The sequence below is a fragment of the Malaclemys terrapin genome, chromosome 2, assembly GCF_027887155.1.
Source record: "Malaclemys terrapin pileata isolate rMalTer1 chromosome 2, rMalTer1.hap1, whole genome shotgun sequence".
Classification (NCBI taxonomy): Eukaryota; Metazoa; Chordata; order Testudines; family Emydidae; genus Malaclemys; species Malaclemys terrapin.
In genome coordinates this window covers 48805663-48824764 of record NC_071506.1, presented here as the reverse complement: position 1 = coordinate 48824764, position 19102 = coordinate 48805663, and positions in this window count along the sequence as shown.

Genomic DNA, 19102 nt, shown 5'->3' with positions numbered 1-19102 from the left:
TAGCAACAGAATTCAGTCTTGTGCTTCTCAAGACGGAATTGTCTGATTATTAAAAAACAAGTTTTCATTTTATAATGCCTGGCCTAGTGAATACACTTGCATTATGCTGATAAGTGATGTCAGTTTTCTTTCCCCTCACCCTTAAGTGGGCTAAACAGGGATTCTGGCTTCCTACTCATTTTTTCTTATTTCCCCCCTTCATCTCCCAGATTCATTAAGTTTTGTGGTCTTTGTTACGTTATTTTTTTGCAGAAATGTAGGACTGAACAAGGGTTCTTGGAAAGGGTAAAAATATAAGAGGTTGAAAATAAAGCTCCTAGGAGTAATCCAATTAAATCAGCTATACTATGGGCTAAGTCCTAGGAAAGAGAGCAAGGGCCAAGTAAACAAGCTATCTGTAAACTCAGCCAAACAAGTGCAGGGCTGAGGAACAGATCCATTAGTTTCACCCTTGCAGTAGCCACCATACAATCAGGCTGAGTCTGCTAATACAGGCTAGAGAGTGGTAGAGTGAACATAGCTTGCTGTTCCCCTCTGTATACACTCTGGGCCAATGGATCCACATTATGTATTGAGCTACAGTTCAGCGTCCCTCCAGCCCACCCACAGTTTTCACGTCTCCCCGTTCTTCCTCCAGCACTCCTATGCAGGGAGCTGGGCTCTACAACATGCAGGGACATGTAGTTTTCCACTGCAAAAACTGTCCAGTGCCTGGTCCCGTTCCCCTCGCACCAGGTGCAGCAGAAATGTGGTCTGGAGGGCATGATTTCCTCCTCAGAAACTGGGTAATGATTGCACAAGATTCCAAAAGCTCTAATCCTACCTGACCTATAAACTTACATTTGAAAGTGTATAAAGATGTTTTAATTGGACCTAGTAATAGGAGTTCAATAGATTTTTGAGCTTTCTGCTTTCCCTTAGAATCTCTTATAAAGGTTCTCCCAGATTGTGACAGGGCACTATTAGTAGTAACCTGGTCATTGGTGCACAGTGGGGCCCAGGCCAGCCCCCACTGGGGCGGAAAGAGAGTGCCAGGCTTCCAGCTCCACCCCCAGTATCACTCTACCATCTCCCCCCCATCCCTGTTCAGCCCCGAGTCTCTCCTAGTCAGGGTCCTAATGGAGCCACATCCATAAACTAAGGCATCTCACTTTGGCAAAATGCTTGGAGAAGATAGTAGCAGTACCTCGAGAAGAAGACAGGATGCTTGAATCATGCGTGAACTGCCACTGGAAGAGGGTTGAAATTTCACCTACTTGTTCCTGTGAGTATTAAACTGGTCCCTCAAATATAAAGTCCTAATGCAAAGCCCTGGGAAGTCAACTGGAAAGGGAAAATGGATATCTGACTGTGTACATGCTGATTTCCATTTGTTTTTAATGGTATATTCCAAATACATGTTTAAGTAAATTAAACTGCAATATTTGTTAAAATGTCTAAAATTCCTAACTGGAAACTTGTTCTCCAAGCTCCAATCCACATGCACTGGTGTTCAGTTGTTTTCATTGCAAATCAAAGGAATACTTGTTTCTCACTAACAGTCACGGTACAGGGCTAATATCTCAATAGTATTAAGATGATTAAGGTTGAAGCAAAGTATTAAATGTTAACTGATCTTAAAGAGAACGCTTCCATGCTGTTTGTCAGTATCAGAAATGGAAGGTCCCTTCTAGATTCCTCTGGTCTGAGAAAGGCCTTTGTCACTGGCTGTTGGACCACTTCTAAAGTCTCAGCTGAAGGTAAATACGGGTCACAAACAAAGTCCAGCCATAGAAGGGAAATCTTCACTGACTATGCAGAACCAACGCCGGTGATGCAGCAGGAAGAGTTAGTGAGCTTTCTTTTACTTTCCTATTCGTGATTATAGGGCAAGGACATGATGATACATGCATGGCAGTCTAGTCAGTCCTCTTTTGAAATGCCTATCCTCCACTTAGCTTGACCCCATTGGACTGTTTCGTAACAGGTAATGAATTGTCTTTGGATTTGATCCAAGTCCATTGGAGTCTTCCTACTGACTCCAATAGGCTTTGGGTGGGATAAATTTGAATAGAGGGGAAAAACATCCTTTCTATGGGAGGAAACTGGCTCTGATTTCTGCATTAGTGCCTGCAAGATTTTTATCTAACATTTTTAAAATCAACAAGATCTATTTGCGGGTCTTCTGCTTCCTGAATTAATGGTGTCCCAAGCAATATGCCCTGGTATCAAAGTTACTGGGAATATTTGGCCTGTGTTATGCAGACAGTCAGACTAGATGATCTAATGGTCTTTTATGGCCTTAACATCTACAATCTCTTTGTAACGTGGGCTATATCTAGACTAGCACTTTTGTCCATAAAACTTTTGTTGGTCAGGGGTGTGAAAAAACATACCCGTGACCAACATAAGTTTGACCAACAAAAGTGCCGCTGTGGACAGTGCTATCTCAGCAGGAGACGTTCTCCTGCCAACATACCTACTGCCACTCATTGGGGGTGGTTTAATTATGCAGACAGGTGAGCAGCTACATTGGAGACCTTACAGAGGCACAGCTGATGCAGTACAGCTGTGCCACTGTAAGATCTACAGTGTAGACATAGCCTTAGAAGGAATGTACATGAATGATTTGACTTTGTACTACTCCCTACAGCTTATCCAGCTACTGATTATGACTTATTTATTCATAGGATATGGCCCTCTTTTTTTCTGTGTAGAAACTGTCTGAATCAATTTTCTCTTTAAACAAATTTGTTCTTTGTCAAAATGATTCATGTAACAGTTATGGATATATCTGGGATCTTTGGGTTTTCATGAACTCTTGAGTGCCTTCAATATTCAATCTGTGTGATTGATCAGCTAAATCAATACCAAGTAATTAAAGAATCACACCAAATTTCTGTGCCCTGACTGGCTGACTTAACCTTCATAAGCATGAGGAGTTCACTGAGGTTCTTGAATCTTAGGAAAAGGCTGGAGAGTGAGAGGAAAAGGCATGCAAAATTTTGGGGGCATTTGGAATGGTTTCCTGCCTTCTCTTGATTAGGAGTGAGCATTATATTTGGCTTTGTTCAATTTTAAAATAACCCTATTCCTTCCTGACTGAGGAAAAGAGAATAAGTCAAGTCAGGTTTTTGGCTGTGCACCATCTTTACATTGTATTCTATCTGTCACATTCAAAACATGGAACTCGCTCTTCTGTTCTCTTCCTGACTCCTATCACTCTCTCCCGCAACACACACAGGGACCAGAGGCTAGGAAAGCATTTACAATGTAAATCCACTTGTTTTGTGCACGGTACATTTGGGCACACCAGTGTGGACACACGTGCAGGTAAAATCTCCACCCCAAACACTCACATGAAAAGAATCTAGTCATCCAAATTGTCACAGAAAACATAGGCTATGAATGTGGCTAGATCGAGCCTCAAGCCACATTTAAATTGTAGATAAGTCCACAGATGGATGCTGGAAACTCACCATTTGTGAAGAATAGGTGGGCAAAGAGGTGAAAATGAAGGTTATTGTACATTCAGAATGCACTGTTCATCTGAAATGTCTACAATACTGAGCAGTATGTTTTCCTTTTAACATTTTTGACTAGAACTAGGAGAATAATTCGTACTATATCAGTTCTTAGATTAACATTCTTCAGATAATAAATTTCAACAAATAATTCTTGGTCTGTAGCTTGTTCTTCAGGAAGTGCAAATAGTTGATCATTTAAGTTCTTCTTTGGCTGGGCACATAGTATGATTCCATTCCCTGATTTGAGTATGAAAAATCTTTAGAATTTGGTCTCTGGTTTGAATACCCACATTGCTTGGAAAGTGAATTTTGAGCTTGTCAATCTGAAATAGTTGCTTAAAAAAAACTAGCTCTTTCAGAAACCATTCTAGCCAGTAAATTCACTTGAGGTATTTGTAGAAACACAAGGGATGTGAAAACTGTCAAAGCAAAATTATATAAAAATTCAAATTAATACTCGCGTTAAATATTTTTGCAGTATTCACCCAGTTCCCATTTTGACCTTAGGCTCAATGAATAGTTGTTGAAGTGTGCAAATACTCCAGGAAGTCATTAACAAACGTTAACATTTAACAGTTAAGTAGATTGAAACATTATGGGTTTATACTTGCTGCAGCTGAAGATGGGGGGGAGGTAGTTCTAAATCACATTCCTAGTCTCCTAGGGCAGTTTGGGCAGAAATGGCCCCCACTATAATTCAGAGCAGTTTAAGGGTTGCTGTAACTGTTATGGCAGGGAGAGCATTCTAATAGGGACCACATTGAGAACTGTCTGGAGCACTTTGTGTTCCATACTCTCCCCAATGCACTCTCTACAATAGGCTGGGAGCAGATGGTGCAGCACCACTTATGTTGACTTTGACACCTGAAGAGTCCCAAGTTATTGGATTTGCTGGCTGCCTCTGTAGGACAAATTTCCAGCTACTTTACAGAATTAGGGTACATCTACACTACAGGGGGGAGTCGATTTAAGATACACAAATTCAGCTATGTGAATAGCGTAGCTGAATTCGACATATCGCAGCCGACTTACCCCGTTGTGAGGACGGCGGCAAAATCGACTTCTGCAGCTTTCTGTTGGCGGCGCTTACTACCACCTCCACTGGTGGAGTAAGAGCACCGATTCGGGGATCGATTGTCACGTCCCGACGGGATGCGATAAATCGATCCCCGAGAGGTCGATTTCTACCCGCCGATTCAGGCAGGTAGTATAGACCTAGCCTTAGATAGTGCAAAGCAACTGGAACAAGGGCTTAGGGTCTGTGCTCAAGGGACACAAGCCTACATAATACAGGAAATCCAAGATGAAGCTGCAGCTCTGTCTATAGCTCTAGCTGCTGTAAAAGCAACTGAGTTTATACCAGTGTGTGTAACAAGGAAAAGATGTTCATTCTAATGCGGAATGTTGGTTTGTCTGTTTGCTCACAGACTTTCCACTTAAATTGTTTGTCCTTCTGAATTTCACATTTTTGAAACAGTCCAGTTTTTCAAATGAATGCAAAATGTTCTAAAATTCTCATTGACTCCAGAGAGAAAACTGCAGCTGCCAGTGAGCCACTACGCACATGCAAAAGCTGTGATGGAATGCTAAGTACCACAGCAGTTAACATGGTTCTTCAATGCATTAATGGACTGAAACAAAAGAAAGCTACAAGCAAGTACAGTAACAAAGGCAGAGGAAAAAGCCTCATGAATAAAACTTGAACAACTGTACTAAAGAGAAGTAAAAATATCCTAGGAAGTAAATGTTTAAGGCAGAAATACTGAAAATCAGGGTGCTGGATTATTGTAAGGTGAAGGTACAAATGCTGCTTTGTGTTATGAGGAAACAATCTATTTTTAAGATATATATTTTAATGAATATGCTTTAACAACTTGCAAAAACTACACCCCCGAGGCAACCAAGAAGTAAAATATCGCAGGGGTGGCCATTAGTGCATTAGCAGATCTGCAAAGTGAAACTTCAGATTCAAGTCAATATTATTAGGGCCTGAAATAAACCCAAAGGGAGTCATTTCACTGACTTCATGAGGGTTTGACTCAAGCCCCTCATTAAAACTTAGAAATACTTCTTTCGAGGATTATTTTTAATTGTGCTCCACACCCTATAAACAAAAACAACTTATCCCCCATAGTTAGTTTCCTACTCACTACTTATGTTTCAGAACACCTCACAGACAGTTTCCAATTGATTATCAGACTTCAGTTACCAGCAGTTAATTTCCACCTGTTCCTCCTGTAAAGCTGTGGTGTCTCTAGTTTGTACTGACAGCAAGTACTGACCTCCCTGCTCCTCAACTCTGGCTTAAAGTGGAAAAGCTTTTGGTCTCCTAGGGAATTATCCCTTTATCTGTCAACCTTTCTGACTATGCAGTAGTGTATCTCACTCTCTCACCCATCAGTCCTCATCCTGAAAGGAAACCTGTATAACACTTTCAAAAGACAAGACTGGGAGCTTACATTCATAACTTTGCTAGACCCTAAAAATCATGGACTTAGTAAAGACACTAGATTCAGGGGCCCTGACTTTCTAATGTGCTGGGGGGGAGGGGTGCTCCCCAGGCCCCACCCCCACCAGGCCTTGCTCTGCCTCTTCTGTACCCTCTCCAACCACACCCAGCCCATGCTTCTTCCCCCTCCCGCACCCACCCTGCCTCGCCTCGCCTTGCCTCCTGCATGACACAGAACAGCTGATCATGATAGGTGGCAGGTTCTGACTGGCAGGTGGCAGGGAGGGCTGCTGGTGGGTACTGAGACCCCACCTTTTATTTCCATGGGTGCTCCAGCCCTGGGTTTACAGTTTATTACAACAATCTCAACAAGGAGTCCAGTAGCACCTTAAAGACTAACAGATTTATTTCTGTTAGTCTTTAAGGTGCCACCGGACTCCTCGTTGTTTTTGTGGATACAGACTAACACAGCTACCCCTCTGATACTTACAACAATCTGTAACCTACTAACCCCCCTTTTTGTTCTATGTGTTAATAGGCCACTTCACCTTGCATGGTTGCTTAGAATATGTGCTAATTTCTTTATGCTAAGCTATCTCTTCGAACTCATATTTAGCTGTGACACTCGGAGACCTTTCCCAAACCTGCAGAAGAGCTCCTTGTAGCTCAGAAGCTTATCTCTCTCACCAACTGAAGTTGGTCTAATAAAAGATATTACCTTACCCACCTTGTCTCTGGCATTTCTGACTGCCTCAGCTGGTGTTGGATCACAGCTAGGAAAATTACATTTACTATTATAAACCAACAGAGCACAAGGTCAGGTAACTGAGGTCAGCTGTCTTGGACAGCTGGCTCCTTACCCCTCTCTCCAGAGGTTCCCCCTTAACAAAGCTGCTCTGTAATCCTGGTGGAGGGTAAACCTGCCTGCCCCTGGAAGAAATTCCAAAGAAGGGCAGATGGAAGTACTGCCACCTGCCTCCCTTACGACAATCCCCTTTAGAATGTAGTAGGCTGGACTAGCAGAGGGAGGTGCTGTTTATACCTCCTGTATTTAATCTGGCCCTTAACTTTTAAATTACTGAAACAATGAGACATTAAACAGAGAGGGCTCCAATTCAGCAAAACATTTAAGACCACACTCAACTTTAAGTACATGCTTGAAGGTTTTACTTAAGCAGGGCCTACATAATTTGACCAGTGGTGCACAGGAAGTCTGTGGCAAAGCCAGGAACTGAATACATCACTTGAGTTCCAATTCACTGCCTCACCCAAAAACCTTCCTCTCCACCTGGCTCTGCAATTAATTTAGGCCATGGATATCCTAGTATATATATCAGAAGCCCTGAACTCATGGGTAGAGTAGGGAGGGACACTGGGGGGCATTACCCCCACAAACTGCAGTGTGTTAACCAGAGCATGGCAGCCCCAGAAGCAGCACCAACCACCCCTCCTCTCCCTCCCTGAGGCCCTGCCCCCAGCCAGGTTGGAGGCAGGAAGCCAGAGCTGGGCAGCGCGGGGCGGCTTCTGCTCTGGCTGGTGCCATGGAGCAGGCAGCTGTGGTGCTCCCATGTCTAATTAAAAAAGGGATAGAGAATAAGATGGAGAATATCTTATTGCCCTTATATAAATCCATGGTATGCCCACGTCTTGAATACTGTGTACAGATGTGGTCTTCTCATCTCAAAAAAGATATACTGGCATTGGAAAAGGTTCAGAGAAAGGCAACTAAAATTATTAGGGGTTTGGAACGGGTCCCATATGAGGAGAGATTAGAGGCTAGGACTTTTCAGCTTGGAAAAGAGGAGCCTAAGGGGGGATATGATAGAGGTATATAAAATCATGAGTGGTGTGGAGAAAGTGAATATGGAAAAGTTATTTACTTGTTCCCATAATATAAGAAGTAGGGGCCACCAAATGAAATTAATGGGCAGCAGGTTTAAAATAAATAAAAGGAAGTTCTTCACGCAGCGCACAGTCAACCTGTGGAACTCCTTGCCTGAGGAGGTTGTGAAGGCTAGGACTATAACAGGGTTTGAAAGAGAACTAGATAAATTCATGGAAGTTAAGTCCATTAATGGCTATTAGCCAGGATGGGTAAGGAATGGTGTCCCTAGCCTCTGTTTATCAGAGGGTGGAGATGGATGGCAGGAGAGAAATCACTTGATCATTACCCGGTAGGTTCACTCCCTCTGGGGCACCTGGCATTGGCCACTGTCGGTAGACAGGCTACTGGGCTGGATGCACCTTTGGTGTGACTCGGTATGGCCGTTCTTATGTCTCCTATTCCTGTTGCCTGGGGCAGCGGCTGTTCCTCAGCTCCCAGCCCCCTTTGACTGCACACAGCCAGTAAGAGCAGCTGGGGCCTCCGGACAGCTGGGGCCAGTGCTCACTCCAGCCAGTGCTTGCGCTGGGGGTGCTGGTGGCCGCACCTCCCACTCGCCGAGCACTCCAGGGCTAGGGACACTGGGGGCCATGCTGCCTGCCCACTCGGCGTTCCGGGGCTAGGGATTGTGACGCCCACCGGCTCAACGCTCTAGGACTGGCAGTGCTCAGGCAGCCTGGGGCTGGGGTGGGGGGGCTGGTGGTCACAGTGAGGAGTTTCTGGGCTCTGGCAAGGGAGAGGATTGGGAGGGCCGGGGTCTCGGGCAGAAGGACCGGGGCTTAGCTGCCCTGAGCTGGCGGTTCACGTGCCACCCATGACCACGCCTATGCCCGAGGGCCTCACCAGCAGCTGGAGCACCAGAGCCCTGCAGGGCAAAAGCCCTGAGCCCCTTCATGGCTGAAGCCCCAAGGTCACCAAGGCTTATTCTCCCCCCCCCCCCCCCCCCCCCCCACACACACACACACTCTGGGCCCCAGAGTTTTTATAGCATGTTGGGGAGGGACTCAAAAAAAAAAAATAGAGAACCCCTGATCTACATATACTAACATATGACACTGTATTTTGAGCTGTACTATTCTGCAAACTAGTCTTCAGTGAAAATATAAGCAATCATCACATTTTTGTGATTTGCGTAGGGCGACATATTTACAGTGGTACTTTATTTTGTTTGACTTCATGTCCTAGCTATGTTAGAAGTTGGGTGGAGGGGAGAGAAGAAGGTGTGTGTTTGGAGTTCTCATTGTTTTCTTTTTTTTTTTAGTCTGTGTTTTAATGTGCTTTTTATAGAAAGTTCTGAAAAGGACACCCGCGATATGTGATGACATTGAATAGTTATTTCTGAATGTAGAAAATCTTGAAATGTACACTATCTGATTTTTGTCTTCCTTGATTTGTTGCACACTTGAAGAAATTAAAGTTGGGGCTACTTATTTTGTATGTAAATTCTCTAAAGTGTTAGTTTACTTAAAATTATTGTTGAAGTGGCTGAACTTGTTGATCTATAATACATACAGACTAAGATTTAAAACAAGCAAACAAGAAAAATAGTACCTAAAATTAGGCCTTATGTGCATATTTAGCACCCAAATACCTGATCTTTCTGAAGTGACTTCAGTGCGAGCAGCTGGGTGCCCACCACATTAGAAAATAAGGCCACATAGACTGAGACACTGAAATATGGACTTACAAACTTACTAAGTACCTTTTTTAAAAGAGTGCCAAGTTTTAATTTGTGGGTTGATGGATGAATTGATCGTCCGTGTGCTAACAAAGATAGATTACAATCATGGTGACTGTTACCAAAAATCATCTTCTTCCAGTTAGTATGTCACAGCATTTAAAAGGCTGTGGTATAGTTACTATTATGCAGTGGAAGAAATCTAATCTTTCCTTCACTGAAAACAAATAGGGGCAACTTTGATATAAGAAAAGTCCTAAAGAAGTCAGTCTGCATGGAAATACCTTGATTATATTAGAAAAACAAGTGAAAGCAGAGTCCCTCTCACTAACCCTATGAAGCCAAATTGTTCCTTGCAATAGTTATTACAAGGAGCAAGTTCCCACATTCTACTGGGGAGCATAATAGGGTTTGCCTCCACCAACCTATGGAATCCCCAGGATCAGTATAGACCTTAGAGAATAGGTAGGAGACCAGATCCACATACACAATGGTTACTTGCCTCTATGCTGGCCCCTTTGTCCTCCTGTTTGCATAGCAGCATGTCTCCTGCAGATGTCATGTTGTCCCTTCCTGCTTCTGCCCTGAAGCCTTCATTGTGGGGATGTTTCAGTGTGTACAGTGCTGGGATTGGAACAAGTTAATGAGGCCCAATTGGCATTAACTTCTATCAGTATGGCTCTTGGACCTATGGGGAGGAAATTAATTCTTCTGAGAGTGGCCCTACTCCAGCCCCACTCCTAGTTTTCCCCTGCTCAGTCCCTACAGAGCGCATCCATGGTGGAACTTCTGGGAGAGCCAGCCTGCACCATCTCAGCCCAGCTGCTAAAACTGTGCTCCTCTCCATTCTCTGAAGTGGAGGGGACCATTTAAATTGTGGTGTGTAGCCTAGCTGCAGCAAATTGGAAAACATGACAGTGGGGGGAGGGATAGCTCAGTGGTTTGAGCATTGGCCTGATAAACCCAGGGTTGTGAGTTCAATCCTTGAGGGGACCACTTAGGGAACTGGGGTAAAAATCTGTCTGGGGATTGGTCCTGCTTTGAGCCTCCTGAGGTCCCTTCCAACCCTGATATTCTATGATCCTATGAAACAGGAGCTACAATTAGTACATACCACAAGATGCAGCTTTGGATGACAGATTATATGGAAACTTCTGGTGTTGTGAATAAGGAACTCTGAGAAAAAGCCCAAGACCACAATTTGATTATGCCTCTTTGCATGTTACTGTTTCCAATGAATATTTACAAGCACTAGTGTAGGCTGTTCTGCCAAACTAATCCAACCATTGACATTGCAACAAGGATAAACTGCAGATAAGGAAGGCAGAATTTACAAGGCATGGAACAAATATGATAAAATTTAACTGACATGTTTTGGCAGATGTCTTGTTTATCTTCAGTAGCTTTCAGAAGTAAATTCAGAACGAGCCCATAACCATTTTGGGCTTAGAAAGGGCTCAAGACTACTGTGTGAAATGATTAGATGATTTTGAAAAGGGAGAACTCACAAAAAGAGCTAGAAGGGAAACTTTGAGACACTGATAGGAATTAATTTTACAGCGAATTCTGATAGAATGTGTGGAAAATATCACAGCTTTGTCACTACATAAAGGGCTTCAGAAGCAATAGCAGTAGGAATGGAAGTTATGCATTCTTCACTTGGGAGAGGAAATATATTTATTCAAAAGGCTGAAATTAAGTAGTTCAATTAATTTATAAGTTTTGCCTAGCAAAATAACCTACCAGAAATTCAGCCACTCTCACAATTTTTTCATGGCTGTACAAGAACTAAATATTCAGGAGAATTTCAGACTCTTTTGTGAAGGAGGAAAATGGAAATCTTCATACAGACTAAATCGAATTAGGTCCAAAGAGTGACCCCAAGTCATCTGAGGGCAGTTCCAAACCCAGAGAAGAAGGTGATCATGTTGCATTTATATAGTGCCTTTTTCTCCAAGGCTCTTGAAGAGCTTGAGAACATTAATACATTAAGCCTCACAACCACTCTACGAGGTGGATGATTACTGAAATAAATCCACAGCAACCCAAGACATGTCAATGACACCTCTACCCCAATATAACGTGACCCGATATAACACGAATTCAGAAATAACGCGGTAATGCAGTGCTCCGGGGGGGCAGGGCTGTGCACTCCGGCGGATCAAAGCAAGTTTGATATAACCCGGTTTCACTATAATGTGGTAAGGTTTTTTGGCTCCCGAGGACAGCAGTATATCAGGGTAGAGGTGTACAATGATACATGTCATGGTCACTCTGAAATTTTGAGGAAGCAAGGCTAGAATTCAAATCTTCCTACTCCAAGTGTACAGCAGATTTGACTTTCAGAGATGCTGGGTCACTTGTAACTCCAAATGAAGGCAATGGAAACTGTGGGGCCCAGATTCTCAAAGGTTTGTAGCCACGTAGCTCCTAATGATTTCAATGAGAGTAAGACACCTACATACCTTTTGAGGATCTGGGCCTATGGGCTCAGCACCTCTCAAAATTGAATTAGATGTTCCTACTGCTTAAAATAGAGTATACTCTCGATTAGCTTTCAGAAGTATAGATCTAGTACAAAAAGACCAAGTAATTTATATCTGGGCCGGGAGTTGTGGGGGTGTGTGCGTGCCAATGCCAAACTGTGGCTCGTGAGCTGCATGTGGCTCTTTTACAGTTAAAGTGCAGCTCACGGAGCCCCGCACTGAGCCTCCCCATCTCCACCTACCAGACTGGAGTGAGGAGCTCAGGCCTTCTGCCCGGTGGAGGAGCTAGGGGCTTCTTCCCAGCAGGGAGGGGGATCTAGGCAGGGCCGGCACCAGGCAACCAAGCACATGCTTGGGGCGGCACCTGGTAAGGGGCAGCCAATCTTGGGGTGGCGGGGGGCAGCGCAGCGCGGCGTGGCATTCCACGGGGGGGGGGCGCTCCGGCTGCGCGGCACTCGGCGGGGAGGGAGGGCAGGCTCCAGCGGCACAGCGCTCGGTAGGGGGCGGCGCGGGGCGCAGCGCTCGGGGGGCGGGGCTCGGCAGGGCGGCGCTTTTTTTGCTGCTTGGGGCAGCAAAAAAGTTAGAGCCGGCCCTGGGTCTAGGGGCTTCAGCCGCATGGGAGGCACCTGCTGGGTTCAGCAAGAGTGGGGCTGAAGGCCCACGCCCCAGCAGGTGCCTCCCGCAGGGCTGAAGCCCGAGACCTCCCACCCCGCAGGGCTGAAGCCCCAAGCCTCAGCACCCTGCTGCAGGGCTGAAGCCCTGAGCCCCAGCAGGTGCACCCGGCTCTTGAACTTCTGAAGATTATCGTATGTGGCTATGATTCTTGCTTTTCCACTTAGATTGTGTGTTATTGTTTGGACAGCACCTAGCACAGATTGGGTACTATTGTGATACAACTCTCTTTTTTAAAAAAAAGCTTTGGTTACAGTTTTGTTAGCCTTTATTTGCTAATGGTGACGTTTGCAGAAAATAAGCAATGCAGCCACAAATACAAATACAAGGGGGGAAATTGTGTATTGCAAAACCAAAAAGTGACCTTGTATAAGACTAGAAATCAAGCACCAACATTTAAGCCCATTGGGCTGAAGATTTTTTACTGAAGCATGTGTGGGTTTCAGAATGTTTGTCAAGTCAAAGTTAAATACAAAGGTGTGAATTTTATTAAATAAACAACTAAACTCTTATGTGGTGATAATCATGCTTTCTTGATGTGGGAACAATTGTTTCAGTGGAATGCTGGAAGCTCATGGCCAGAGCTTTTGCAACTGTGATTACTGCAAAGCTATGTTCCATAGATATGCAGTACAGGCTACAAGTAAACAGACAGAAAGGAAGTACAAGTAGCTGTTTTGCTATTTTAGGCTGGCTATGTCCAGAGTGCTGAACGAGTTGTACTTCTGGGGAGTAAACTGAGGTATGAAAGTGTTCATTGAGCCCAGTTAATGTCACTGAACAAATGCTATAACATAAAAAGAGGAAATATTTCATAGCCATAGTAGTTAATAAAAAGATTTCAATTTTAATTCTATATGTTTTGTTGAGTAGTGGGAAACATAAAATGAGCCTAGGAGAATAAGACTTCTACAATATTTGTTTGCTTGTATTTTAGCAAAATAGACCACTTCCCTGTATACGCAATATATATATATTACTCACAAAAGCTATATGAAAAGTACATTATTAAGGTTGAAAAGTCAAGCACTCAAAAGTTAGGAAATGCCAGAACTAAGGTGGCCTGTACAACCCTAATTCAACTCCCTTGTGCGTGTACAGTGTGATAGTCTTCAATTACATGATCTCATACTATTTTTCCTCACAGGATCCTTGCCTTGTTCAGAACACAGAATGGACAATGCTCTGGGGAATGAATCAGGGCTGTGTTGTAAAGGAGACTGTAGTCTAAGCAGTGCTTCTCAAAGCCAGTCCGCCACTTATGCAGGGAAAGCCCCTGGCGGTCTGGGCCCGTTTGTTTACCTGCCGCGTCCACAGGTTCAGCCAATCGCGGCCCCCACTGGCCATGGTTCACCGCTCCAGGCCAATGGGGGCTGCGGGAAGGGTGGCCAGTATATCCCTCGGCCCGCGCCGCTTCCCGCAGCCCGCATTGGCCTGGGATAATGAACTGCGGCCAGTGGGAGCGCGATCGGACGAACCTGCGGACATGGCCGGTAAACAAACCAGCCCGGACCACCAGGGGCTTTCCCTGAACAAGCAGCGGCCCAACTTTGAGAAGCACTGATCTATAGGACCCCTGCTTCATTTGTTGGAGGAGGTGAAAGGTGTACAGTGAATGAAGCAGGGGATTGCAGGAACATAAAGGATAGTTAAGAGCTGGCACTAGGCATAAGCAGACTAAGCAATTGCTTAGGCCCCTGAGCAGCTCAAGGGGGGCTCCTATTTGTGTTTTATTATGTGTTGGGGGTGGGCAAAAATATTCTTGCTGAGGGCCCACAATGGGCTAGCACCACCTCTGGGATAGTCTCATGGTTAAGGCAATTGAATGCTGCCCTGGATTCCCTCCCTCCCTTTGCCATAGAGTTCCTATGTTCTCCACCTGTCCCAACTCCATGTCCTCAGTCTTCTTGCCCAGCCAGTCCCACTCCCTCCCTCCCAGCTCCTTGTCCAATATGTCTCCCTATTCCTCTGCAGTTGTCCGTCCCTACCCCTATTACCTATTCACCCTCAACTGACTCCTAGTCCTGTCACCAGGCTTCTCATCCAGTCTCAGTCTCTTCAGTTCCCACTGGTTTCCTGTCCCAATCTCTTTGCTCAGCCAGTTTCACCTTCTTCCCACCACCACTGGCTCTGAGTCACAGTCACCCACCACCACCACTGATCTGGTCCCAGGCTCACAACACTCTTTTGCCCAATCGACTCCTTTCCTTCCTCTACTCCTGGGGAATTTCTGTGCCAAAAAATTTAAATTCTGCATATTTTATTTGTCAAAATAACACAATATAATCATGCCAGTTTCAATTATTTTAGTAAGTTATTTCAAAATATCTGTCAGAAAGTATGTCTGTAACAATACAGGCAAAAAAAGATTCCCAAATGAGTACAGTATTAAAGAACACCCTACAACAACCCATAGGCACCGACTTCTTCTGACATCAGTGGGTGCTCGACCCCCCCCTTTACCCCGCCCCGACTCCACCCCTTCCCTGCCCCCTCCCGCCCCCATTCCAATCCCTTCCCCAAAGTTCCTGCCCCAACTCCGCCCCCTCTTATGCCCCCATTCCAACCCCTTCCCCGAAGTCCCCACCCCAACTCCACCCCCTCCCTGCCCCGATTCGACTCCTTCCCCAAATCCCCGCCCCGGCCCTGCCTCTTCCCCACCTCCTTCCCTGAGCATGCCACATTCCCGCTCCTCCCCCCTCCCTCCCAGTGCTTGCTACAGCTGTTTGGCGGTGGCAAGTGCTGGGAGGGAGGGAGGAGTGGAGATGCGGTATGCAGTGAGGAGGCGGAGGTGAAAGCGGAGGAGGAGATGAGGTGGTGGGGCAGGGCAGGGAGCTTGGCTGCCGGTGGGTGCAGAGCACCCACTAATTTTTCCCAGTGTGTGCTCCAGCCCCGGAGCACCCACGGAGTCAGCGCCTATGCGACAACCCGGTTCCTGTTTCTCTGTTATGCTTTTGTCAGGTATCTCAGTCTGGGTGTGACACACATGCCAGCTGGGCACATCTTGGGGGAAAACTGCCCCTCCAGTCATTTAGTGGATTCCTGTTTTTTCACCCTGCCCCTATAGGGTTCCCATATTTCAAGTTCCCACTGCCAGGAGGAGAGAGTTGGAGCGGGGCACAGTTGGGAGGTTCTAGAGGGAGTATTTGGGGGATGCTGGAAGGGGTCTTTGGGGGGCATTTGAGGCGGGTGCTGGGGGTATTTGAGGGGTATTGGGGGTGCTGAAGGGGCATGTGTGTACTGGGAAGAGGTATTTCAGGTGTGTTGGAGGGAGTTGCACAAGCTCCCCTCCACAGCCCAGACACCCATGCCCACTCCACAATATAAAGGTTCAACCACCCCAGAAACAGTTTGAGTCATGCCTCCTCAGGCAGGCCCCTGCCCTTAATTGCCATCTCCCTCCTGGAAAGCAGCAGTCCCTCCTTGCAGCTGTTGCTCCTGCCTCTCCCCACAGGGTGCACTTTGCAGGCTCCAGCAGCTGCCACTCAGGGAGGGGGCATGACAGCACCATGTGACTGAGCAGGGCTGGCAAACCCTGGCAGAAATCTAGGGGGGCATTGCCCCTGCCACAGGGAACACGCTACAGCCCCACCCTTCCTCACACTTTGCGAAAGCCAGGTCTCCCCAGCCTGCTCTCATCCCAGGGCAGATGAGGTTCAGGCCAGGCAGCCAGAGGATGCAGACCCACAAGGAATCCATCCCCACCAGGCCAGGCGCTCCACTCACTACAGGGCAGCGATCCACACTGCCTCCTTTTTTCAGGGCATTCCAGGAACCACAGCCAGCCCAGGCCTCCCACACAGGTGCACTATGATCTGGGGAGCCAGGGTCTGATGGGTCCAGCAGTCCCTAGCTGTGGGCAGCAGCTCTGCAGCACCAATTCTGTGGGAAAAAATGAAATTCTGTGCAGAACATTAATTCTGCAAAATTCTGTGTTGCGCAGTGGTGCAGAATTCCCCCAGGAGTATTCCTCTTGAGCCAGCTCTTTCCCCATCTGTATTTGAGGTATGGGGAAACACAGAGAACATAAGAGATCCTGTCTTCCTGCTCTCAGTTCTAGTACCTGGTCCCACCACAGGGATGGTTCATGTGAAGTCTGGTCAACACTAGAGCTGTGAAAATAATTGATTTTTCAGTTCACTCACAATTCCAAAAAGTTGCTGGGATGTTGTTCCTGTGTTTTTACATGTTTCTGAACTTTGAAAATAAAATTGAAGGCAATCTTAGGGGAAAAAATGTTATTTTGAACTGAAAAATCGAAATGTTACATTTCAAAAATATCTAAATGAAATATTTCAACTTTTTCTGAATTTTTACATGAAAATTTCTGCAAAACTGACATGAATTCACAAAATGTTTGTGTTACTGGATCTGCATTTTTGACAAAGCAAATGTTTCAGCTGAAAAATGTTACCCAGCTTTAGTCAGCAGTAGTGAGGGGATGGAGCGTGCGCAGTGAGCAGAGGCTTTTGAGATTTTAGCTAATGAATTCTAAGATGTCGCTACTCAGCATATGCACATTGAGATTATTCAAAGGCTTATAACTTGGCCAAATTTAGGTGGATTTTTACAGAAACAGCATTAGGCACATCCTTGACACAAAGGACACCCAGCTGCCAATTTTCAAGTTCCTGCTCCAAAACAAGGGGAAGCTAGAGCATCTCAAAGAAAAGGTCACCAGAAGTTTTTAACATTGCAAAGCAATGTATTTTTCACCTAGCATCATCCTTGGAAACAACTGAACCATTTTGGCTGATGCGTTTAAAAAAAAATCACCCTGAGGCAGACAGCTGGCATGGAAAATTTTCTCACAAACAATTCAAGTTTGGCAAAGTTATAAGCAATTGACACCAGAATCTTATAATGGGAAGTTCTGAGCAATCTTATGGGAGATCTTGAAAGAGGCAAAGGTGTGAGTGATAAATTCAGCTCTTCTCAGGAATTCTTCTCAGCTCCTCTTCTTAGGTCTCTGGTTAGACCCTTCAGTGACAGATCAGTTGGCTGCAGTTTGCTGCAGTCTTAATGAGGAGAAGTATTACTGGTCCCATTAGACGTATGTGAATGAAAATCTATTTTTATTAGTATTACAGTACCATAAATGTGAATGGTGCTCTAAAGAGAAATTAAATACAACATCCAACTCAGAAAGAATTTACAGTTTAAGGCTCTGACTTTGCAACTACAACAGACCCCATTAAGGTCATAGGTATCCACCTACGTAGAGTCAGTGTCCAGATCAGTATGTAAGACAACATACAATAAGGGATGATAACAAACACAAAGATTGGGTTAGGAGGACCTGGTGTGCAGTGACTACAAACACAGTTATGTGGATGCTGAGGTTAGTGATGAGTGTCACAAATAGCTCTATCAATAAATAACATTCAGAATGGTGCAGTCTTTATATTTATGTCTGCTTTCTATTTCATACTAGCAACAATGAACTGCAGGCACAGCATTTCAGAATGAGTCTTGTACTTCTAGGTGGCTGAAATCATTCAGCCTTCAGGCTCATGCTTTGTAATGCTAATTGATACATGATATTGTCACCCAGAAATGGACTGGATAGCATATCTACTTGCTTAGTTCTCCGTTCATTACGGTACTTAAATATGTATATAAGCAGAAGTGAAAGTAAGCCGGTCCAGTACTGAAGAAAGTGGCCGCCGGTACACAGCCGACCATACTGGCAGGGTCGCTGATGGGCTGGGAGGGCAAAAGGGGCAGCTGTCCCAGGACCTGGTGATTTAAAGGGCCCAGGACTCCCAACAGCCGCTGCCACTACTGCACCAGCGGCCGGAGGCCCGGGCCCTTTAAATCACTGCCAGAGCCCCAGGCAGCACAGGCCGGGCAGCGCTGAAGGTCTGGCTGGGTCAGTCTGGCCCCAGCCCCTCCCCTTCTGCCCAAGGCCCCGCCCCTTCCAGGGGCCCAGAGACACCCCCACACAGGACCCCAGCCGCCCTGCGTACTGGTAAGTCCTTTAAGTTACTTTCACCCCTGTATATAACTTCTAAGCACAGGAATATCTCCATTGACTAAGAAGGGTCTGTTTATATGCTTAAAATTATACATTTGCTTGAGTATCTTGATGGACCGTGGCCTTAACCTCTATTTTTTAACTTATATGGTTCCCATTGACATAGCCTCAAAGCACCTCATAAACATTATTTTTCTTTCCTCTCACAACATCCCAATTCACAGATTGGGAATTGAGACACAGAGTTAAAAAAGTAACATGCACAAAGACACACTGGACATCTGTAACTCAGCCAAGCACCAAATCCACATTTTTTAAACTGCCAAGTCAGTGCTTTGACCACAAGGCCATCCATGCTTTCCTTTAATACTCACCTGTGTTCAATCCTTAAAATTTTACCCCAACTAAAATTTAGCTGAGTCTGTGAAATACATTTTCTTATTAAATAATAA